Source organism: Zea mays, chromosome 8, assembly GCF_902167145.1.
Source record: "Zea mays cultivar B73 chromosome 8, Zm-B73-REFERENCE-NAM-5.0, whole genome shotgun sequence".
Classification (NCBI taxonomy): domain Eukaryota; kingdom Viridiplantae; phylum Streptophyta; class Magnoliopsida; order Poales; family Poaceae; genus Zea; species Zea mays.
Window position 1 is genome coordinate 164,597,176 of NC_050103.1, and position 24,413 is coordinate 164,621,588.

At 42.4% G+C, this 24,413-nt stretch overlaps 2 pseudogenes; both read left to right on the forward strand.

Annotated features, from left to right (window-relative positions):
- Window positions 1-14,399: 14,399 nt before the first annotated feature.
- LOC103637453 (30S ribosomal protein S9, chloroplastic-like) lies at window positions 14,400-14,965 on the forward strand (annotated as a pseudogene).
- A 268-nt stretch (window positions 14,966-15,233) lies between these two features.
- On the forward strand, window positions 15,234-16,842 carry LOC103637451 (guanosine nucleotide diphosphate dissociation inhibitor 1-like; annotated as a pseudogene).
- The last annotated feature ends 7,571 nt before the right edge of the window (window positions 16,843-24,413 follow it).

The following is a 24,413-nucleotide window of genomic DNA, read 5'->3' on the forward strand; positions in this document are numbered from 1 at the left end:
TTGCTCAACATAGACCTCCTCCTTGATTGGTCCATTGAGGAAAGCACTTTTCACGTCCATTTGATAGAGCTTAAAACCATGGTAAGTAGCATAGGCAAGTAATATACGAATTGACTCAAGCCTAGCTACGGGTGCATTGGTTTCACCTAAATCCAAACCTTCGACTTGTGAATATCCCTTGGCCACAAGTAGGGCTTTGTTCCTTGTCACCACACCATGCTTATCTTGCTTGTTGCGGAAGACCCACTTGGTTCCTACAACATTTTGATTAGGACATGGAACTAAATACCATACCTCATTCCTCGTGAAGTTGTTGAGTTCCTCTTGCATTGCCAACACCCAGTCCGAATCCCTTAATGCATCTTCTACCCTGTATGGCTCAATAGAAGACACAAAGGAGTAATGTTCACAAAAATGAGCAACACGAGATCAAGTGGTTACCCCCTTATGAATATCGCCGAGGATGGAGTTCACGGGATGATCTCGTTGTATTGCTTGGTGGACTCTTGGGTGTCGCGGTCTCTCATCATCTTCCTTGTTTTGATCATTGGCATCTCCCCCTTGACCATTGTCCTCCTCTTGAGGTGGCTCTTCTTTATCTTCATTTTCATCATCTTGAGCTTGATCCTCATCTTGGGTTGGTGGGGATGCTTGATTTGAAGATGATGGTTTATCTTGTTTATGTGGAGGCTCTTCGGATTCCTTAGGACACACATCCCTAATGGCACATGTTCCTTAGTGCGACGCATGGAGCCTCTTCATCATCTAGCTCATCAAGATCAACTTGCTCCATTTGGGAGCCATTAGTCTCATCAAACACAATGTCACAAGAAACTTCAACTAGTCCAGTGGACTTGTTAAAGACTCTATATGCCCTTGTGTTTGAATCATATCCTAGTAAAAAGCCTTCTACAACCTTAGGAGCAAATTTAGATTTTCTACCTCTTTTAACAAGAATAAAGCATTTGCTACCAAAGACTCTAAAATATGAAACATTGGGCTTTTTACCGGTTAGGAGTTCATATGATGTCTTCTTGAGGATTCGGTGAAGGTAGAGACGGTTGATGGCATAGCAAGCGGTGTTGATTGCTTCCGCCCAAAACCGGTCTGAAGTCTTGTACCCATCAAGCATGGTCCTCGCCATGTCAAGTAGATTTCTGTTCTTCCTCTCCACTACACCATTTTGTTGTGGCGTGTATGGAGAAGAGAACTCATGCTTGATGCCCTCGTCCTCAAGAAAGCCTTCTATTTGTGAGTTCTTGAACTCCGTTCCGTTGTCGCTTCTAATCTTTTTGATCCTTAAGCCGAACTCATTTTGAGCCCGTCTCAACAATCCCTTTAAAGTCTCCTGGGTTTGGGATTTATCCTGCAAAAAGAACACCCAAGTGAAGCGAGAATAATCATCCACAATAACTAGACAGTACTTACTCCCGCCGATGCTTATGTAAGCTATCGGGCCGAATAGGTCCATGTGGAGTAGCTCAAGTGGCCTGTTAGTCGTCATGATGTTCTTGTGTGGATGATGACCACCAACTTGCTTCCCTGCTTGACATGCGCTACAAATCCTGTCTTTCTCAAAATGAACATTTGTTAGTCCTAAAATGTGCTCTCCCTTTAGAAGCTTATGAAGATTCTTCATCCCAACGTGGGCTAGTCGGCGATGCCAGAGCCAACCCATGTTAGTCTTAGCAATTAAGCAAGTGTCGAGTTCAACTCTATTAAAATCAACTTAGTATAGTTGACCCTCTAACACTCCCTTAAATGCTACATAATCATCACTTCTTCTAAAGACAGTAACACCTATATCTGTAAAAAGACAATTGTAGCCCATTTTACATAATTGAGAAACTGAAAGCAAGTTATAATCTAAAGAATCTACAAGAAAAACATTGAAAATAGAATGGTCAGGTGATATAGCAATTTTACCAAGTCCTTTGACCAAACCTTGATTTCCATCCTCGAATGTGATAGCTCTTTGGGGATCATGGTTTTTCTCATAGGAGGAGAACATCCTTTTCTCCTCAGTCATGTGGTTTGTGCACCCACTATCAATTATCCAACTTGAGCCCCCGGATGCATAAACCTACAAAACAAATTTAGGCCTTGTTCTTAGGTACCCAAACGATCTTGGGTCCTTTCACATTAGAAACAAGCACCTTGGATACCCAAACACAAGTCTTTAAACCCTTGTGTTTGGCCCCAACATATTTGGCAACTACTTTGCCTGATTTGTTAGTTAAAACATATGAAGCATCAAAAGTCTTAAATGAAATGTTATGATTATTTGATGCAATAGGAGATTTTAGGCAATTTAACATGGGTTGATTGCCTAGAGCTAGATGCCTCACTCTTATACATAAAAGCATGATGAGAGCCAGAGTGAGACTTCCTAGAGTGAATTCTCCTAATCTTGTGCTCGGGATAACCAGCAGGATATAAAATGTAACCCTCGTTATCCTGAGCCATGGGAGCTTTGCCCTTAATAAAGTTAGACAATTTCTTAGGGGCATTAAGCTTGACATTGTCTCCCTGTTGGAAGCCAATGCCATCCTTAATGTCAGGGCGTCTCCCACTATAGAGCATGCTTCTAGCAAATTTAAAATTTTCATTTTCTAAGTCATGCTCATTAATCTTAGCACTAAGTTGAGCTATGTGATCATTTTGTTGTTTAATTAAAGCTAGGTGATCATGGATAGCATCAACGTTAATGTCTCTACATCTAGTACAAATAGTGACATGATCAACACTAGATGTAGAGGGTTTGCATGCATTTAATTCATCAATCTTAGCATGTAAAATAGCATTTTCATTCTTAAGATTGGAAATAGAAACATTGCAAACATTTAAATCTTTAGCCTTAGCAATTAATTTTTCATTCTCAATTTTAAGGCTAGAGAGAGATGCATTCAACTTGTCAATCTTAGTTATCATACTAGCATTATCATTTCTAAGACTAACAATTGAATCATCACAATCATCTAACTTCTCAACCTTAGCAATCAATTTAGCATTTTCACATCTAAGGTTGGAAATAGTGTCATGGCAAGTGCTAAGCTCACTAGTCAATTTTTCACATTTTTCTACTTCTTGAGCATAAGCATTTTTAACCTTAACATGCTTCTTATTTTCTTTAATTAGGAAGTCCTCTTTGCTATCCAAGAGTTCATCCTTCTCATGAATGGCTCCTATCAATTCATTTAGTTTTTCTTTTTGTTGCATGTTGAGGTTGGCAAAAAGGGCAAGTAAATTATCCTCATCATCACTAGAGTTCTCCTCATCACTAGATGTTGCATATTTAGTGGAGGCTCTAGATTTTACCTTCTTTTTGACGTCCCTTGCCATGAGGCACTTTTGGCCGACGTTGGGGAAGAGGAGACCTTTGTTGACGGCGATGTTTGTGGCATCCTCATCGGAGGAGGAGTCGGTGGAGCTCTCATGGAGTCCCACTCCCGACAAACATGGGCATCGCCGCCCTTCTTCTTGTAGTATCTCTTCTTTTCCCTCCTCTTTCCCTTCTTGTCGTCGCCACTGTCACTATCACTTGATAATGGACATTTAGCAATGAAATGACCGGGCTTACCACACTTGTAGCATACTTTCTTGGAACGGGGCTTGTAATCTTTCCCCTTCCTTTGCTTGAGGATTTGGCGAAAGCTTTTGATGATTAAAGCCATCTCCTCATTGTCGAGCTTGGAGGCGTCGATGGGGAGCCTACTTGACGTAGACTCTTCTTTCTTTTCTTCCGTCGCTTTGAATGCGACGGGTTGCACCTCGGGTGTGGAGGTGGCGCCTCGTTCGATGATTTGTTTGGAGCCTTTGATCATTAGCTCAAAGCTCACAAACTTTCCTATCACTTCCTTGGGAGACATTAGTTTATATCTCGGATCACCACGAATTAATTGAACTTGAGTAGGGTTAAGAAAAAAAGTGATCTAAGAATAACCTTGACCATTTCATGGTCATCCCATTTGGTGCTCCCGAGGTTACGCACTTGGTTCACCAAGGTCTTGAGCCGGTTGTACATCGCTTGTGGCTCCTCCCCTTGATGAAGCATGAAGCGACCGAGCTCCCCCTCGATCGTTTCCCTTTTGGTGATCTTGGTCACCTCGTCTCCTTCGTGCACGGTCTTTAGCACTTCCCAAATCTCTTTAGCACTCTTCAACCCTTGCACCTTATTATACTCCTCTCGACTTAGAGAGGCAAGGAGTATAGTAGTGGCTTGGGAGTTGAAGTGCCGGATTTGGGCTACCTCATCCGAGTCATAGCCTTCATCCCCCATGGATGGTTCCTGCGCACCAAACTCAACAATGTCCCAAATGCTAGCATGGAGTGAGGTTAGATGGTGCCTCATTTTATCACTCCACATACAATAATCTTCATCGTCAAAAACTGGTGGTTTGCCTAGTGGGATGGAAAGTAAAGGAGTGCGTTTGGAAATACAAGGATAGCGTAAGGGGATCTTACTAAACTTCTTGCGCTCATGGCGCTTAGAAGTGACGGACGGCGTGTCGGAGCCGGAGGTGGAAGGCGACGAAGAATCGGTCTCGTAGTAGACCACTTTCTTCATTTTCTTCTTCTTGTCGCCACTCTGGTGCGACTTGACGAGGGGAGGTGATTCCTCTCTCTTCTTGTTGCCGGACTCTCCCTCCGGTGTGGCTTGTGGCGGGCTTCTCGCCGGTCACCATCTCCTTCTTGGCGTGAGCTCCCGACATAACTTCGAGCGGTTAGACTCTAATGAAGTACCGGGTTCTGATACCAATTGAAAGTCGCCTAGAGGGGGGTGAATAGGCAAATCTGAAATTTATAAAGTTTAAGCACAACTACAAGCCGGTGTTAGCGTTAGAAATAAAGTCGAGTCCAAAAGAGAGGGCCAAAACAAATCACAAGCAAATAAAGCGGATGACATAGTGATTTGTTTTACCGAGGTTCGGTTCTTGCAAACCTACTCCCCGTTGAGGTGGTCACAAAGACCGGGTCTCTTTCGACCCTTTCCCTCTCCCAAACGATCACCTAGACCGAGTGAGTTTTTCTCTTCAATCAAACGGGACACTTAGTCCACTACAAGGACCACCACAACTTGGTGTCTCTTGCTCTGATTACAAGTGAGTTGAGAACAAGAATGGAGGAAGAAGAAAAGCGATCCAAGCGCAAGAGCTCAAAAGAACACAACAAAACTCTCTCTTCTAGTCACTATTGCTTTGAGTGGAATCGGGACTTGGAGAGATTTTGATTTACTCTATTTGTGTCTTGTATTGAATGCACTAGCTCTTGTATTGAATGTGTTGGCTAAAAATTTGGATGCAATGAAGTTTGGTGGTTGGGGGGTATTTATAGCTCCAACCACCAAAGTGGCCGTTGGTGAAGGCTGCTGTCGAAGGGCGCACCGGACAGTCCGGTGCGCCAGCCACGTCACCCAGCCGTTGGGGTTCGACCGTTGGAGCTCTGACATGTGGGGCCACTGGACAGTCACTGTTCACTGTCCGGTGCGCCATCTGCGCCTGCTTCGACTTCTGCGCGCGCAGTCCGCGCACTGTAGCTCATTGTTCACCTTTTGCAGACGACTGTTGGCGCTGTAGTCGTTACTCCGCTTAGCACACCGGACAGTCCAATGAATTATAGCGGAGGGCAATTCCAGAAACCCGAAGGTGGCAAGTTCGAAGTGATTCTCCCTGGTGCACCTGACATTGTCCGGTGGTGCACCAGACACTGTCTGGTGGCACACCGGACAGTCTGGTACGCCAGACCAGGGCAGCCTTTGGTTGTATTTTGCTCTTTTTATTTGAACCCTTTCTTGGACTTTTTATTGGTTTGTGTTGAACCTTTGGCACCTGTAGAACTTATAATCTAGAGCAAACTAGTTAGTTCAATTATTTGTGTTGGGCAATTCAACCACCAAAATCATTTAGGAAAAGGTTTTAGCTTATTTCCCTTTCAAGTACACTTCACTTGCTTATGTAAATTTAATGGCATGGTAAGGAGATAATGATCCAGGCCTTTCTCTTTGATTTTTTGTTTATTCTGTATAGATTAGACTTTTTTGTTATCTATGACAAATATTTCTCATATCTATGTATGTGTGTACTTATAGTCAGGCTTATAATAACAACTTCAGTGGAAGCTCTATCCTGCTGAATACAATAACATACGAACACTTCTAAAGCTGTGAGTGTAACAACCTTTTCGCTCATGTTCTCTCTTTTCAGAATTTGAGGTAGATGAGGGCAAAAGAATTTAAACAGCTATTACAACTTCTATTATTGAGAACAATTTTTTAAAATGTAGGCATTGGTGAGTAAAAACCTAAGGTTAAAAGAAGAATATTTTGAATAAAAGTGTTTGTATTTGCTAAATGGCTTATGCTTTTAGTTGAGATGGGTAGTATATCAAAGTTCAGGGCATCACATAGATAAGAACGAATTTGCTCTGTGTGCAACAAAAAACTCGTTTTTACACTACTCCTCTTCTATTGCAGCCTATAGATGCCAAATGGTTGGATGCAACTGGTCCATTTATCTGGAAATATTTACATTTAAAAAATATCAAAAAACATTACATTTAAAATTTTATAGGTAGTCTTCTTCCATTCTGTGGAGATCATTTTCACTGATAACTGAAACAACAATTACTTCATTATATTCATTCAAGGACAAGCGCCACACAATCAACATCATGTTTAAACCCAAATCAAGACGTGTTGAGTAAATCATCCTTTTACATGTTACCAGGAATCTAAGGAACTACAATTTGGGTTGTTCCAGAGTTGAGTGTCATACCTAAATTTGGCTACTTGTAACTCCAGATTAAATGCAATGTTTCCTTTCTCAGTTTTTGGACATCTTACAATCATAAATTATCCTTTTACATCAACTTGCAGCCTTTCAAAAACATATGTTTTGCCAATATTATTTCTTAAATGCTTTTAGTATTGTATCTTTATTTTAGAGTGAGAAATCTGCTACTCAATTCACATCAGGATATTAGTTGTCAAATATTTTAGTACTAATGTTGTGGGGGATGGCGGAGGGCATTGCGCGGCGGGGTTACACCGCTGTCACCTTCGACATGCGCGACGTAGGCTAGTCCACAGGGCGGGTGTCGCTCACGCGCTCCATCGAGAACATCAAGTGAGGTGGTGTGCTGCTGCTCTAAAGAAGGGAGGAGAGGAAGTAGCGACAAGGTCGCCAAGACCACCTAGCGTGATGTCTCCTACCAGATCACCAAGATCAACATGTACAAGGTGGTCCAGTCTCGAGCACTCTCCCTGCATGCTTCCATTGATTTTTTTATTTCATTCCAATCGATTTGTCGTGATATATGCAATACAGGATGGTCGGCATGTACAAGATATGCTTAAGGTGAAGTTGCAATGCAGGATGTGCATATATTTCTTAGGCTTGAATTTGTTTAATCTAAATAGATTATTTTTTATCTAATCCAAATTTCCAATGACTTGCCATATCATTAGCATCAGAGGCTTCGTAAAGCAGCTCTGCTGGGATTAACGGATTCACTGTCAAGGTCAAACATCACTACGATATTGCTGAGATGGTCCAATCAGTGACAATGCTGGTGGTATTGTTGAGATGGCTGGAATGAGCCACAAAATCTGAGAGAACTGATGCTCTTGGTGCTGCTGGCAACACAACTGCTGCTATTAGGAAGGTAGAAATGCTTTTTATCCATTTGTTGGCTCAATTTGTTCATTTGTCACTGCCATCATTGGCACTATTGGTAGGGTATGTATTTCTTAATATTTTAACATATGAGAATGAACTAATGAAGTAGTAGTAGCAGCAGATAATATACAACAAAAGAACCATTGTACTCGTCTGGTAACCTAATTCATCTGTATCTCTATTTTGCATGAGGTTTGTTCATCCCTCATCAATGCTAATTTCATGCTTAAACATATTGCATCGTAGCTTAATAAGGGGCGCGTGTGTGTGTATATATATTGGTATGCATTTCTCTTCTGTTTAACTTCAATAGGATGTGCTTCTCCTAAATCAGAAAAAAGAAGCGCATCCGAAGAAACAATTCCTGGTTCTCCTCACCTCCCAACCCCAGATAATGCCACTCATATACTCAATTTTGATACATTAATAACACCATATTTTCAGTTTTTGAACATGTGGGTTCTGAGAGAGTACTTGGAGATTGAATTTAAGATTCTGGAACCATTCTGTGAGTCTGATATTGAGAGGCTAATAGATGGCACATTATAGGGAAACCTATAGCAGCTGACACGAGCAGAGTTAGGGGGGATTAAGTTTTAGGTTTTAGGTTGTTTATTTAGGGTACATAGAAGCGGAAAGGAAAAGGTTGATGCCTTTTACTTAGATGTCATTAATTTGGAGCACTTCTTTTCTTGCTCTACCCATTTCCTGTTTGTAATTTTCGTCGGGATTCAAATCACTACGCTATTGTTGCAGATGCCTTACAATCTCTTTTGGTAATGTGGATTCTATTTTCATCCATCTGTTTCTTATTTATTTCTTGTTATATAGGCTCGATTAGCATCCAGATTCAGCGTTTGGCATGGCATGACTATTCCTTAAATATTGCAAATGATCATCTTCTTCGAAATATAAAAAGAATGGTACCATTTGTACCTACGGTATTCGTCATTGCTTTGACTGAAAACAAAAGTCTATTTGTGTTATGTGCTCAAACAGATGTACATAATAGACGTGCATTACCTGTTATATATATCAGATGCATATAAACTACTCCATTTGTTTCTGCGGCTTGCCGATTCAAATTCCAAGGAGATGAAGAGCAAGACAAAGGAGTGAAATGACATAATCAAGCCAGACATAGTAAGTTTTTGTGTTCACTGGTTCTCATGAGGATTATGTAATAATTATAGCTTTTAGTTTTCTCCTATTACATTATGGGCACTAACATTTACTACCAGGCAAATAATGCTTTTCATGTTTATAGCTGTTGAAACAAAATTAGTTGGTTAAAGTGGGCCCTTTTTATCAACAGAAACTAGAGCAGCTACAATAAGCAGCTAGACATAGGCATGAGGTACAAATCATATTATTCTGTGTTTCTGACTGCATCCAGTTTCTTCTTCTCAGGTTTCTGCAAGTACTAAGGGGACAACGAATTTGATAATTTGGTGCATATCATGAAATGGTGGTAAGCCAAGCATAGAGCTAACTATAGGATAAAAACTACGGGCTCTAATTACAATCAAATTTTAAGTGCATCATTCACCAATCACTATTCTTAACTTGCAGAAAAAATTTGTTGTTCTATTTTTGTCAGGGTTAAATTAAGTTTTCTATTACAAAATCACACCATTGTTTGCTCGTCAAAATGTAGGCCTCTCTGTGGACATATATAATAAAAGTTTCGATGCACACAGGGACGAACATGACACAGTAAAAGTGGGGGTTGGATGTGTCTTTTGCTGGGGACTATACACCAGCTTCTTAATCCTGGATGCTTGATTCTTGGCTGCTCACAAACACCATTGTGATGGTCTTCATTTAGGATTCAAAGAAGGCTAGATAGGTGAAGTTTTTAGTTCACATTGCATTGTTGCAGTGATTATTTTTCTTATTCAATCAGGTTTCTGAAAGTTGGGTTTTGGTCACTTTGCATTTTTTATGAAGGGAATGTGCATGCTTGCTGCTTTGGTTTGTGCTAGGAGCATGCGCCGGGCGCGCTTCTTGAGGAGAACATAGATTATTCGCTATTTTGTAGTGGCTCATGCTACCCGAGACGACCAAGCTGGTATCCATTCAACATGCCCTCTTTTGATGAAGTTAGAGTTTACCCCATTCCTGTAATGCTTTACCTGGTCAAGAACTTATTGCAAGTATGTCCAGTTGCCCACTCATTCTGTTGTATGATTTTTTTAGAAAAAAACAAAAACAAGCAAAACATAACCATGTTTCCCTGCTTCTATGGTTGTCAGTATTATATTTTGAATATGTGGATGCACCAGCTTACCAGATTCTGAAGAACTTGAATATTATCAGCACCGGTGTCCTGTACCGTATAATTCTCAAGAAAAAGTAAGTCTAATGAGCTTGTTCTATTATAAGTTTTCTTTGCTAACAAGTGGCATCCACTATGTCATTGGGTTCACTTTCACTTGAAATCTTTGATGCAAAGCTGAATGCTAAATCTGGAAGACATGAATTATAGTTCTGTGATGAAAGAGTCCTGTTGAAGTTCAGTATGTAAAATAAATAGTCATCCTTAGGCTTGAATCCATATTTATTTCCTCTAGAACCCCCGGTAAGATTCCTTATTTATTTCAGTGAGGAGTATTACCTAATCGGTGCAAACTGAAATGTAAGGTTGTGGCTTTTTGAAGTTTTCCTCTATTTTGTGAGATTATAATAAATCTGCTCACTGCCTCACTATGGGTTTCACTTCAAAATTTTTATTAGTTTCTCTTTCCAACATTATTGTATTTGATGCTTCCTAATTTATGCATGCATTTTGATTTCATATAGGTGTAGATTGTTGTCATGCATCACTGTGTTTACTTTCTACTGCTTGTTGCAGATAGTAGATGAGTTTGACTGGGAAATGGACGATTACGAGGTTTGTGTTGAAATGTGCTTTGTTCTGCTGAATATGCTAAAGTTGCTACCCATTAAAGTGCATCTGTGTTGAATGGCTTCAATTATTATCTTGCATTGCAGGATTTTGCTGATCATAAAGTTCAAGAAGGTGGCCTGCCAGAGGATGAGAAAGAAAAATTCAAGTTACTGCATTTATTGTGTGCTTAATCTGTGGCTAAGCTAATCTTAGGGAATTGGTTACAGTTGTGTCTTATACTTACAATTTTGCTGCCACATTTATTTGAAAATAGGAGTTCCTAAAGGAGAAGGTTAGAGAAAGGAAGAGAGAGCTTAAACAGGTTCACAATCATGGGAACTATTTATTTTATTTACAAGGTATTTATTGCATTAGTATTAAATGTTTCTGCAAACTCTATGTAGGCTAAAAAAGCCAGAAGGAAAGCTATTGATGATATGGATCCTAAGGGGAAAGGGTAAACCAAAATCAAAATCAAATCCAAAGGATACATGTTCATGGTTTGATGGCAGCAGAAAAGCCATGATCCAACTAGCTGGAGAACTTTTCTGGAAAATGGGTGAAGACCTGGATAGCATCGCAAAAGATTATACAACTTCTCTTGATGCTTTTATAACGCAGCTGCCCATGCAACAACACGTCGATTTGAGGTTCCTTCTCTTCCGCCGTGACTTCACTGAATGAGCCGCTTATGTGAAAAACTAGGAGTTAGATTGACCGTTTGGTTGGGACTTCACTGAATGTGAGCTGTGTTTCCTCCAACAATTGATCTTGGTCACTTGACTAGCAATGGTCACTTCCATTTTCCTTGCACCTCCTGTAGAAGAGGATCTGAATACCCTTTTACTGAGGATTGCCAATGCTAGAATCTGGTGATTTTGTCAGCTGTTTGCATGCTGATGCTTATGTGCCGATTCAACGAGGCTAAAGCCAGGCATTTCATGCAACTCTGTACAAAATTGTAAGTTTGTTTTGATCATGATTTTCATGGATGTTATGGTGTAAATTTAATATATATTTTTTCTCTATTAATTTCTTGAGAATTAAAGCTGGAGGTCTTGAAGATTTGTCCTTAACAGTTTATATTGTCAGTTTTACAAGAGTTAATATCTCATTACACTGGTTGTTGTTCTTGGATTTGAAATTTCTATTGAAGTTGTTGTCTGGAACTCTGGATAGCATGCTGTGGTAAGAGCAACTGATGATAAAATAATATATATGTTGCTCATGTAAAGGAGAAGTGTAGAACAAAAAGGTCTCGACTTATAGTGAGTTCGTTTTCCCACTGTTCTGTAATCTTTCAGTTGGTTTGACCATGGTTGAATGAATCTGATACTGCTACCGAGACATGAGAGACTATGCACGAGGCATGCAAATTAACAAGACTCATACAAGCGCGGAACAGTGTGCTGATAGAGCATAAGGGTAACACATGCTCAGGTCTTAAAATATTTGGCTTCCGAGTAAACTTTCTCCAGACCCCTAAGGAAATATAAGATCCGATTAGATATGTGTCGATGCTTATCTCAGCGTACTCCCGTTGTAAGGCACGGGCACACACCTAGTAACTTATTACGAATAAACATTTGAATCGTGATCTATTATGACCCCTACCTAACAGACAACAAGAAAAAACAAGATTATAAGAGGGGGAAAAAGATGTATATAAGGGTGCAGTTCACTATTATCGTCCAGGCTTATTTCTTGATTATGTAAAATATTGTATGTTTGTCTCCCATGATGTAATGATAAAGAATATTATATTCTTGTTAGAGTACTCCACAAGGATGAAATGGAGAAGAGATCAACTTAGTTTAGAAAACAACAGTGTAAATGGTTTAAGATCACGCATGATGCTTACGTTTAAAATTGATATGTATTTCTAGCTTCAGCTAATCTCTACTACTCTTTAAGATATTAGTGTAGGCGTCCACAAGTTGGTGGTTCTGCCATGCCCGCGCCTCCGCGATTCGCGTCTCTGCCGCCATCCTCACCCTCGCCCCGCTCTCCATCGAAGGAAGGGCGCCATTCCAGGGATTACCCACCATTCTCGCCCTCGTCCGCTCTCCGCCATCCTCGCCCCCACCCGCACCCGCCATCCTTGCCCTCCTACGCGCAAGTCCTCGGCGCCCCTTCCCCTGCCAACGTCGTCTCGCAAGGGTCTGTCGTCTCCGCGCAAGGGCTCGTCGTCTCGCAAGGGCGCCCCTTCCCCTGCCCCCGTCGTCTCCACGCCATCCTTGGATCCGAGGTCCGCGCAAGGGTCTGTCGTCTCGCAAGGGCGCCCCTTCCCCTGCCCCCATCGTCTCGCAAGGGAGGAGCAGAGGAGGAGGTGTGATGGCTGTTGAGGAAGAGGTGGACGAGGATGCCATTGTGGCCCCTTCCCCTGCCACAAGTTGTTCGCGGCGCTCGAGTCCCTCAAGAAGAAGGGCAACAAGGGCGCGGACATGCCCTCGCCCGAGCCCCCGTCCCGTGCCCCTGCCCCTCTCCCACACGTGTTCTGAGGCCCCTTTGAAAGGGAAATGTGCCCTTGGGCCATTTCTAAGTATTTTGGTGATTAAGTGTCCAACACAAGTGCCTAAGTGTTAAATTGTGCCAAGGACTCAAGAAGTGCAAATCAAGATTAAAGGTATGTTTCTAGACTTAGTACATTGTTTTGAAGACTAATGTATTGTGTCTAAGTGCTAGAAACAGGAGAAACAATTTTGGAGAAGCTGGCTGTGTACAGCCAAAAGACTGCTTAGTCTGGGTGCACCGGACTGTCCGGTGGTGCACCGGACAGTGTCCGGTGCGCCAGGCTGGCGGCTGTCAACTGGCTGCTCTCGGGACTTCGACGGCGGTGTACGGCTATAAATCACCGGACTGTCCGGTGGTGCACCGGACTGTCCGGTGAGCCAACAGTCGGCCGGGCCAACGGTCGGCCACGTAATCCGCGCGCGACGCGTGGCAGAGCCAACGGTCAGAAGGGGGCACCGGACTGTCCGGTGTGCACCGGACAGTGTCCGGTGCGCCAATGGCTCTGAAACTCCAACGGTCGGCTTCACCAAAGAAGGAAAGAAATCCGCACCGGACAGTGTCCGGTGATGCACCGGACTGTCCGGTGCGCCAGGCGACAGAAGGCAAAAATTGCCTTCCTGGAATGCTCTCAACGGCTCCTAGCTGCCTTGGGGCTATAAAAGGGACCCCTGGGCGCATGGAGGAGGACACCAAGCATTCTCTAAGCATTCCTAAGCACCAAGACTCCAATTCCGCGCATTCGATTCTTTGTGATAGCAACTAGAGCTCCATTTGAGTAGAGAACTCTTTGAGTTGTGTTGAGAGCTCGTGTTGTGACTTGTGTGCGTGTTGTTGCTCTGATTTTGTGTCTTGGGTGCGTTGCTCATCCCATCCTTACTCCGTGCTTCTTTGTGATAATCAAAGTGTAAGGGCGAGAGGCTCCAAGTTGTGGAGATTCCTCGCAAGCGGGATATAGTAAAGTGAAAGCAAAACACCGTGGTATTCAAGTGGGTCTTTGGACCGCTTGAAAGGGGTTGAGTGCAACCCTCGTTCGTTGGGACGCCACAACGTGGAGTAGGCAAGTGTTGGACTTGGCCGAACCACGGGATAAACCACTGTGCCATCTCTGTGTTGATCTCTTTGTGGTTATTGTGTTTTGCAAGAACTCCTCACTAGCCACTTGGCTTTATTGTGCTAACTCCTAATCAAGTTTTGTGGCATTAAGTTTCAAGTTTTTACAGGATCACCTATTCACCCCCCTCTAGGTGCTCTCACCCTTCCCCATCCTCTACCCTCCCCCGCGATTCCAGCATTGGTGCCCGCATCCCCCCGTCCGAAGCATGGCGCTCTCCGTCTCCTTCCTCGCCGCCGCCCTCTCCCACCTCTCCCTCCCATCGACCTCCACCCCCAAGCCTCACCCGTCCTTGCTCCTGCGCCTGCGCTCCACCTACCATCGTGTTGTTAGCCTTGCGCTCCGTGCCTCCGCAGGCGAAGCCGCCGAAGCCTTCGAAGCGGCCTGTTCACGGAGGAGGTGATGGCTGTCGAGGAGGAGGCGGAGGAGGATGCCCTGTCGGGAATCGTGCTGCGAAAGTATGTGAAGCAGCGGCTGCTGGGCGGGTTCACGGCGCAGCGGACCACCGCCATGGGCCGTCGCAAGACAGCTATCACTCGCTTCGTTCTCCAGGAGGGCACCGACAAGGTCTTCATCAACTTCCACGACGCTAAGGTGCCTATCAATCCCAGAATTGCACGCACTTATTATACCAATGTCGCTCCATTATGTTGTTTGGGCCGCATTGCAATCGGTAGTACTATACATGTAAATCTGCAATTGGTTAATACCTTAGAATTTCAGGAGACGAATTAAACCGCTATGGTCAAAATGCTGCAGTACTATTGTTACTGATATCTACCAATGTGCTTATTACATGCTACTTGTAGTAGTAACAACAAAGAGTCAAAGACTCTGAAGCTTTGGTGCCTGCGGTAAGACTTCTGAAAGAAATGTGGAAGAGGTGGATATTTTGGCATATTACACGTTGAATAGCATGAATAGCATTTTATTCCATATGCGGTGCGAAGATATTTCTTTTGCATGTTGCTGCTACGTTCTTGTGTAAAATTCGACATATGCATGTTCCAATCCCCTTAATGTGTTCATGACATGTGGGTCCATGATCAACATGTCAGTGACACATTTTGGGATTGCAAATTTTGCAATGGCAAATAACTAACCTCTTTCCGCACAAAGGTAACTCCATGTTCCATGTGTATTTCAGAAAATATGGTTTAAGTGATGATACAGTGGATTTCGTTGGACATGCACTTGCTCTTCATAGAGATGATCGTTATCTTGATGAACCGGCACTTGATACAGTGAATAGGATTAAAGTAAGTCTTGGCCAAAGTTGCTCCCTAGCTGTTGCTATGGATAAACTTGTGTGGTTCCTAATGCTTGGAATATATTTCCTTTATATAATGCAGTTATATTTACCTATTGTGTGCCTTTAGCTATATGCAGACTCTCTTGCACGCTTTCAAGGAGGATCACCTTATATCTATCCACTATATGGGCTGGGTGAGCTACCACAGGTCTGTCAAAATCGAATTTGTTAATGTAATACTTATTGAGTAGGCACATGTTCCTTGTTGATGATCAGTGCTTGTTTTGGGCTACAGGGTTTTGCGCGACTAAGTGCTGTTTATGGTGGTACTTACATGTTAAACAAGCCAGATTGCAAGGTCTTCTTTTTCACCTCGCTTCACATAATTTGAATAACAAGAAAATGCTCTCATTTTTTTCATGTGTTGCCTCATTTTATAGGTTGAATTCGATATGGAGGGGAAAGTGTGTGGTGTCACATCTGAAGGTGAAAATGCAAAGTGCAAGAAGGTGGTGTGTGATCCTTCGTATTTACAAAACAAGGTGAATACTCTCTATATCCAGATTTTAGAGGGCTTGGTTATTTTGGTGCCAAATACTTATATTTTGCTTGATGACAAGCTAATTTACTGATTTTTCCATCCTGAAAAAGTATTTGTTATTATATGACCTTCTGGTGTTTTTGGTAAACTTTTTTTCTCATTTTTTTGCCACCCTAATGTCTCTCGACAGGTTAGGAAGATTGGTAGAGTTGTTCGTGCAATTGCTATCATGAGCCACCCAATCCCTAATACAAACGAGTCCCACTCGGTTCAAATTATTTTGCCTTAGAAGCAACTTGGACGCAGATCAGACATGTGAGGCCTTCTCTCATGCTGAAATAGTTTTCATTTCATTAATGACTAGATTTAAACACTTTTATCAAACAGATCACTATGCTTGACACAGTTATGATATTTCTATCTCTTTCTAGGTATGTTTTCTGTTGCTCATACACGCACAATGTTGCACCAAGAGGGAAGTTGAATATATTTGTGTCTGCAGAAGCAGAGACTGATAATCCCCAGTCTGAGCTAAAGCCTGGAATTGATCTACTTGGTTCTGTAGATGAGATTTTCTATGATATCTATGACAGATATGAACCAGTGAATGAACCATCTCTTGATAATTGCTTTGTCTCGACAGTAAGATTTGCAGTTTATGTTAGCAGAATGAACATTTAACTTCACTGTTTAAACATTCTACTAAATTTTTCTGGCTGTTTCACCATGCAGAGCTATGATGCCACCACACATTTTGAGACAACTGTAACAGATGTTCTGAACATGTATACAATGATCACCGGAAAGGTAACATGGACTTCATCTTTTTATTTATTGGAGTGATGTAGCCTGCAGTAGTTTTTGTACTAAAATGTTGGTCAAACTTAAGTCCAATTAAAAGAAGACCTGTGAATATGTGATTTTTTATCGAGTAGTTACAACTAACTGAGCATTGTTTAATCATGACTTGAAACACACCTCCAGTTCAAGTTCGTCTGTTTGTATGGGCACTTCTATGTAGAGCACCAAAGTTGTTATTTACTTAATATTTTTTGCCATCACTTTTTAGAAACGAATCAGTCATTGATTATGGTGGTTAACATATATATGAATTGTTTGTGAGACTCTTTACTTATGATCATATCTAGTGTTTCCTTGCATTTGTTTATGGTGGTGATCCACTGACAGACCTATCACTTCATGCTCTCCTTGACAGATTCATGGAAAATAAACCAAGAGGGAGCCGCATAGCTGAAGGAAGATGGCACGATGGATCACAAATTGCCCTAGCTAAAAAGGTTGGCCCTTTTTACTTGGATTCTCTTGACTCTGGGAGTCGTTTTCCTATATCTGGATTTGTAGATGACCTGATTACTCTTCCCTCCAATCACACTAGATGCTCTTGAGAAGATATGCTCAAAACTTAGACTTAAAATATTTGTGTCAAAATTTGAATAAATGTGTTTAGATTGTCTTAAATACTAAATACTATCAAACACATTTTTTATACCTTTCTGACCCATGCCTTTGTCTTCAGCTTAACCTGAATCATCATATTATTGGAGGAGAGCTTCTAGAATTGTCAGAAAATGAAGTGCCTCCTGAACATATTGTTTTCCACCGTTTCTATTTGAACAAGACTGGCCCAGTTAAGCATAAGGCAAAGTGGAAGGACTCAGTTCTTGGTGAAGGAATAGTGTGAGGAGATTGGTTAGTTACTCTAACACTCTCTTTCCTCTTTTGTTGGCACAACTGATATGCCATAGAGAGTCGGCTTATATATTATCCATTTAATTGTTAACATTGTGATGGTATTATGTACTGTTAATTGTGTTGACTGAGACACTGAGCAATATTATTGCAGAGTATTATGTACTGTTATAGCAGATACTTAAATTATATTGGAGTAGATTTATTCGAGGGCCCTAACTACATCCAGAACTTTATTATATGCATTATTAAGCCAGATGCTTTGATTCTAAAAAAGCATATTTTTAAGTGAAATGTATGGATCTCGCTCTCCTTACTCAAACACAAGGTACAGAAGTCGCTCTTGGTATGCCCTTCATCCTTGGGCCAGTTAACATGTTTCTGCCAATGTCGTATATTTAAATTCAAGACATGAAACATCTATGTTGCTTGTAATCTGAGTATTTGATATTCATATAATTTATCTAGGAATGTGGACTCAAGTGATGCTGAAAATCCTGGGAAACAACCTGTATGTGACCGTTTTGTCACCTCGTGTAACTGATCAAGATCTGAAGAAGCACTTCTCCACTGAGGGAGAGGTAGGTAATCATTAAAGAATATAATAAAATATCTGCAACTTTAAAGTGTCATTTCTGAGAAGTCAAAATATAATTATTGAACAATTCACTTTGCTTACTGATTGTGCTATAGGTGATTGATGCAAGCATTGTGTATGATCCTTGGACAAGGGAATCGCGGGGGTTTGGTTTTGTCACCATGGCTGCTACTAAGGAGGCAGATGTAACACCCAGTTTGTAACATATAAGGAAAGAGGAGAAATTAATTCCTTTATCTATATGTGTGTTATTTCTACTTACCATCATATGTGAACACCCCACTTACACAATTAAATAAATACCCCAAAGACACCTAAATAAATCTTGCATCATGCTGAGTTTTTATTTGATTGTGCATTTGTGCTTAATAAAATAAATGTTTCATTAATAGCATATCAATGGATCCATAGAATTCAAAGTCTAACTTGAAAATAAAACCATGAAAATAGATGAGAGAAAGGAATATTATTCAATAAATAAAATTATAATTTAATAACTTCATCGCAGTAGGTATGATCAAACTAAATAATTAGTCAGTGTACAAAGGTGCCACAAAGTTTGAATTTAAATTGAAGTTTGAATTTGGAAAGAAGGAAAAGATAAAAGAAAAGGAAAATAAAAAGGGAAAAGAATAAAACCTAACTGGGCCGACCGTCCCCAATCCAGCCCACTTCTGCTTTCCTCAGCGCGCGCCAGCCCAACCTGAAATTGGCACCGACATCTGGGCCCCGCCCGTCAGCCAGTGACACGCTCCGCTCAGTGCTGCTGCCTGGCATGCGGAGCCCAGCCCTCGCCCACAGACGAAAATTGCGTGCGTACCCTAAAGCCTCCCTAACACGCTGGCCCCACTCATTCGGCCGACTCCGCCCGCGCGCTGACGAACCCGGACCACTTGTCAGACGGCCCTGTGGCTCTTCCTTGCGAGCTCAATGTCTCCCGACAACAGAATCGCGACAGCCTCTCCACCCGCCGCGCGTAAATCTTGCTGGAGATCCAACTAACGGGCGCAGTCTGCCTCATCGTGCGGCAATATAAGTACCACCGCCGCCATACCTCTGCTCGCCCAGTTACATGCGGTAGAAAAAAAAGAGAGAGGAGAAAACTCCCGTCGCCATTGGCGCTGGACGGTATAGGGTAGAGAGAAGGAAGGTGCGGGCGGGTCCATCACTGGTGGTGCCGTATGCGCGCGGATTCACGGGGGGGGGGGAGCTCTGTGGGTTCTGGCGCTTCGCGGGGGTGCCGTGAATTGCTCGCCGACGTCTGGCTCACATTGGGGTCGCATCGCGCCGTGGTTGGTGGTCTCTGCGCCCTCAATCGTGGTAAGAACTCTTCGCCCCAGTTCGTTTTTGTCTCCGCATGGAATAGAGCATACCCGATGAGAGCTTCGAGCGCGGGGAGATGGGATTCGGGTGCGTGGCAATGGCGCCGCCGTCGTCCACAAGGAGGCGAGGGGGTGACTGACGTCCGTTCATCGGGCCGTGGACGATCAGGATTAGAACTAGAATAACATTTTGGTCAAAAACGAATCCGTGCCGTAGATCTGGTGATAAGCGGTACCAGTTCGATCACAGGCTCGTTGAATCGGGACCGTAAGTTTAGGATCCAACGGCTGCGGACGCGCACCGGTTCATAACCCGCGTCAATCTAATCTGGCACGTAGGCTCTAGATCGGGCGGTCCAGATTAAAGGATACCCGTTCCTGCAGGCAGTTTTGTTAAAGAGCCCCCTGGTAAACAGAAAATCAATCCGCAGTCCCTGCGCAGGGCGGATTGTGTCTTAGAAAATCTTATCCCGAGCACCCTAGGTTTCTCTGTTATAGTGCACCCAGTACAGAGCTGTTTTAATTTGATTAAATGAATTGGAAATTTGATTTTTAATATGAAAATAAACCCTATAACTTGTGAAATTCATAGAAAACTCATATGAACTCCAAATTAACCCATTCCAGTTTCTAAAATTTTGTAATTTTAATTCTCTATCATTTAGAGTCTCTGTTTTATCACTAAAACAGTAAGAAAATTTAATTCTCACTTAGTCCTATTTTAAACACATAAAACCTTTGAAAACTCATATCTTAAAATCTATAACTCCAAAAATTATGATTCCTGTTCCTAGGATTTTATTTTAATATGTAGATTATTACTGTGTATTTTGTGTACATGTTTGGAGTGATGTTAATTTTCTCTATATACTGTGCTTGTTTGTATTGTGGCGAGTAGAAGAGACTGTGACTGAGGATCCTGGTGAGCAGCAGATAGAAGTAGCTGAGCAGGAGCTCATTGAAGGCAAGTTATGCCCTTGATCACTTCTTTTTACCCACTCATATTTTAATTAATCATAATGATCTGCATAGGTTAATTTTGATGGGACCCAATAGGTTACCCTAGTTTGATTATCTTTATACCTTGTTACCACTGAACTTTTTGGGTAGTACTTGCTAGTGCTTTATGTGGTTTTGGGTATGAAGATACATTATTCATGATCACACTTTTATTATCTATTTATTATTACTGTTCATGATAAGGTCATTATGTTAATTGGAACATGGAGCGACCACCCGGGAAAACAGTGCTACCACAAGGGTTTAATGGGACGCCCTTGGCTGATTAATTAGGAAAGCTAGTGGAAGACTACCTTACTCGAAAGGGGCAAGGGCAGTAGGGGAGTGGTCAGTGTAGGGAGGTCCTTGGGATGATTTTGCTGCGATGGCGATCATGCGAGAGATCCCTGCATTGGAGCTTCCTATAAACTGTAGCGGGTTTTCTGAAGCTAGTGGAACTTTATAAAGGCCTCGTAGTGTTACCCTGCCTCGCCTCCTCGGTAGAGGTGTATGGGAAGTCGCGATCCCTTGGCAGATGGGTAACATGACTTGTGGGTAAAGATGCGCAACCTCTGCAGAGTGTAAAACTGGTATACTAGCCGAGCTCACGGTCATGAGCAGCTCAGGACTCTCTGATGATTAAATTATGGAACTTAAATTCAATTTTGTCATTTGCATATGCAAGGATTTATTATTAATTTGTTCTATTACTTTATTTAAGGTTTGGTATTTACTAACACTTAGTAACTGCTAATAAAATTTTGACCAACTACTTAAAAGCAATGCTCAGCTTTAACCCCTGTCATTGATTAGCCTTACACATCACATGAACTCCCACCTTTGTGAGTTCATGTCCACTAGTTCCCCACAACTTGTTGAGCTATGATCATGTGTGAGCTCACCCTTGCTGTCTCACACCCCCCACAGGAGAAGAACAGGTGGTTCAGGAGGAGCCACAAAGCGAGGAGTTTGATCTGATCTAGGTGGCGTTTCTCAGTTGACATTGGCGCCAACGACGATCCTTAGTTTGTTTTATATTTATATTTTATTTTGTAATAAGACTTCCGCTATGTAATAAATACTCTGATGTTTTATGACATTTATCTCTATACACTCTGTTATTATATATGTTGTCTTCTTGGCGCATGTATGAGATGCACCTGGCTTTGTTCCTTAAAGCCGGGTGTGACAGAAGTGGTATCAGAGGAAATGTTGACTGTAGGACGAAACCTAGATAGAAATGGACAGACCCTTACTTACTTACCTTACTCTGATTCTCTCTATACTCATCTTGATCTTGTCTCACCTTTTGCTTTTCTACTCTAATCATTCTTACCTTTTCTACTCTAAGACATGATGGATTTCACACCTTGGAATCCTACAACTATGAACTTTTTCAGAGATAGGGAACCTAAGATGAAATTAAAAATATTTTCTCTATTAAAAATGTTGGTTGATTGTTTTGATGATCAATGTCTGATTTGCTTCTTTGATTGATTGAAATATTATAAATGGACATCTTAGCATGTACCACCATAAGGTAATGTATTAGCTTTAATAGGTGACACACTAATCTATTTAGCTAATAAATCCCCCAAAGTAACATGATTCGTAATTACTCGCCTTGTCTATAATTCTTCCTTTCTTACCCTGTGTTACTAACCCGGATGGGCTACCCCTATAGTGTTAGAAGAGAGCACTATAGATGTGATCCTTGGTATATCATGGTTAAGAAAGGCAAAGACAGTTTATACACTATGCTAAAGGAATCATAGAACTCACCAGTTCCAAAGGAGAAAGATTTCAAGTTAATATTGCAGTAACCACCTCATCCAAACGTGCAATGTTCTTCATACCTGAGGAGTTTGTTGGTGACAACATCCGTGTGGTTAGAGATTTTCCAGATGTCTTTCCAAAGGAGTTACTAGGGATGCCACCTGATACAGAAGTTGAGTTTATTATTGATCTCTTACCTGGGACTGCCCCTATTTCTAAACGGCCATACAAGATGTTCGTAGAGGAGTTAAAGGAACTTAAGAAACAGTTAACGGAGTTGCAAGAGGCTGGGTACATTCGTCCGAGTTCCTCACCTTGGAGAGCGCCGGTTCTGTTTGTACAGAAGAAGGATGGATCACAAAGAATGTGTGTGGATTATAGATCACTTAATGATGTTACTGTGAAGAACAAGTATCTGTTACCCCGTATTAGGGATGGCAATTTTACCCGTGGGTTCGGGTATCCACGGATATCCGACCCGTCGGATTCGGGTTCGGGTAAGAAATTTAACCCGCGGGTCTCACCCATACCCGACCCGTGATTAAATCGGGTCGGGTACGGGTTTTATCTTGCGCCCGCGGGTCTTGGCGGATATCCGAAATAATTTGAGTTTTCACTTTTCAATTTCAGCCCACAAGAAACCGGCGGACCGCGGACCGGCCCAATGTCCAGAAACCCTAGTCTCCCTACACTCTCACACACACGCAGGACGCAGCCCCAGGTGGCCAGGCCCCCAGCCGCCCACGCAAGTCTCTCACCGTCTCACGTCTCATCTCATCTCTCTGCTCTCTCTATCTCTCAGCCGCAAACGCCCACCGCCGACAGCGCTAGATCCACCCCGGCGTCTGGTACTCTGGTTGCCCCGGCCATCCATCGCAAGACTGGTTGCCCTGGTCCCTGCCGTCGTCGAGTGAGACTGATTGCCCCGACCGTCCAGCGAGGCAGCGACCAGCGTGGCAGCGACGCAGCGTCCCTGGCTGGCGTCCCTGGCTAGTGGCTGGCTCTCCTGCGTGGCTGCGTCTCCAATCCATTCTCCTTCTCCGATCCAAGGTAGCGTCTCTGTCTCTCTGAGGTAGTGAGTTAGCACTCCGAGTCTGAGGTATATTTTACAGTTGATGTCTCACTAATCTCAAATAGGTGGAGGTGGTTCTCAAATCTAAAGTAGTAAAGTTCATCCATGGCGCCTACAAGTGGATCCGGCTCCGGGATGCAAGCTAATCGTCCACCGTTGTCTTCACATGGTGCTTCAACGAGGAGGGGGAGAGTGACCTTAAACCGATCAACTATCAATCGGGCTGGCGATGCTGCTGGTACACCTACATGGACGCCGACGCTGAGTGCAGACCCATCAAGTGCTGGTGATACTACTGCTAGTGCTAGTGGCACACCATCATCAAGTACTAATGCTCCACCTGCAACAGCAGCACCACAATTAGGTATAGATAATGTCATTGTGGAAGATGATGATACTGTTATTGTTGGGACAAAGAGGATGCTGAAATCTGATGTTTGGCTAGAGTTTGAACAAGTAACTGTTGGTGGTAAATTAAAAGCTCAATGTAATTGGTGTAAAAAGCAATTAGTTGGAGATAGTAAAGCTGGTACAACTCATTTGCGTAGTCACCTTGGAAGTTGTCAATCACGATAAGTTAGAAAAGGAGCAAGCCCGCCAGTGCCCAGTGCACACGCTGCAGTGCTGCACGCCATGTGGTGCTGTGCTGTCCAACAGCAACAGCCAACAGTCCAAGTCTCCAAGGCGTGTTGCTGTCCAAGAGACCAAGACTTGCTGTTTTGTTTTGTTCTTTGCTGTTTTTGTTCTTTTCTCAGTCCAAGTTCATGTCCAACCGTCCAAGACTCTAAGAGACCTTTGCTGTTTTGTTTTGTTGAATTGAATAATTTGAATATTTTGAAGTTTGGTTCAAGTGTAAACACTATGTACTCATATATTGCTTGCTTATTTAACAAATCAGATTTATTATGTCTTGTTTTTTTTGTTTTACCTTGTCATTTGTCAACCATGTGTT